Raw genomic sequence first — 1626 nt, 5'->3', positions numbered from 1 at the left:
TTAAGAAAATGTTACTTTTATAGCTGCAGAGATGCATAACATAACATATAGTATTGAATTGAGACATATTTTCAAATACTTAAAACAGGTGCATTAAAATACTGGAGATTAAACCACCTACTTAGCTTAGAGGACAGCAATAGCCTATCTTTGAAGGTTCAGCATTCATCATTCACTATGGCATTGTTGAAATGAAACAGTGAAATGCATTTTTATTATTATTATTACAAATTGTCACCTCCTCCCCACCTCCCATTTTCCTCCCCCTCCCCCTCCCCCCTCTCTCTCCAGTCCAAAGAGTCGCTGCCCTGTGGGAAGTCCAAGGTCCTTCCCCCTCCATCTAGAAATGAGTGAAGAACAGAATGTAAATTTGTATTGACTGATAAAAGCACTACCTCATCTACCAACAGGAGAGACAAAATATTTTAGGACACACTTTAAAATCATAGATTCAGCTTAAATATTTGTTAAAGTATGAGGTTATTGGAGCTTCCAATAACTAAGTCTACTATTTATAAAACAGAAAATTCTTTGAGAAAGCTTTCAGCACTCCTCATTATACATATGCTGAACTGTTGGAAAATTTTTTCATTTTAAAACATAACAAGAACTTTATAAAACATATCCTGTTTTTATAATGGAGAAGTGAAATACTCAAAAAAACCCCAATTGCTCCAGACTTAAAAGCATAGTCCTAGTCAGAAATATATCACAGTGGTTTGTGTGTTTTAATTTTTCAAAATTTATAACCAAAACTTTCATGATAAAAAATTAAAGAGATCCACCTGAGACTGTAGAGACTGAAGCATTATCATCCATGTTGTCTCAACATAACCAACATGGTGACGTATGAGAATTTTTTCCTTTCTAAGAACTTCAGGAATGGGATGTTCTTTCTAATTTCTTTTACTCTCTAAAGGGTAAATCATAGTCTTCCTGTATCCTTATGCAAATAAGACATCTTGAGTAGCAGAGTAAACGATGAAGAATCAGAAGCCCAGGGATCAATCAGCAGTGATTGAAAATTGGTCACAACTTATAGCTGAAAAAGGGAAACTCACCTTCAAATGTAGTTTCTTCTTCCAACTAAGTTATTAACCAAGTCACATGCTTTGGAATTCATAGGAATTCACTATGAATCATATACATTAAATTTTACCTGTTCATATTCAGTGATTATATGGTCAAATTTGCAAATGTAAAAATGTTAGTCATAGTAACATTTCTTTACAATTAATTCACAAGAAAACTAAACTGTGTCATCTACAGGAAGTAATACCACAAATTGTTGTGTAAATATTCCAGCATCTGACAACCCCAAAACCATCTATAAAATATCCTCATGTGTGAATATATATGTAAGCATATACATATTCATGAGTATAGTTTTGTATGTACCCATGTCTACTGTTACAGATATATGGTCATAAGAAAAAATGTGTTTGTCCTGAGAAGAAAAAAATGAGATGTTTCAATGATCGACATCTAAAGAAACTAGATGTTATTTCACATGCTTATGATTATATCTAGTGACAGTTTATTCACTTTACAATAGTCATTTGCATGATGTCCTAAGGTCAGTTCCTCACTACTATGTGCAAGATAAACTCCATCCACTTACATGAT

This window comes from Microtus ochrogaster, chromosome 2, assembly GCF_000317375.1.
Source record: "Microtus ochrogaster isolate Prairie Vole_2 chromosome 2, MicOch1.0, whole genome shotgun sequence".
In the NCBI taxonomy this organism is placed as follows: Eukaryota; Metazoa; Chordata; class Mammalia; order Rodentia; family Cricetidae; genus Microtus; species Microtus ochrogaster.
This window is presented reverse-complemented; position numbering follows the sequence as displayed.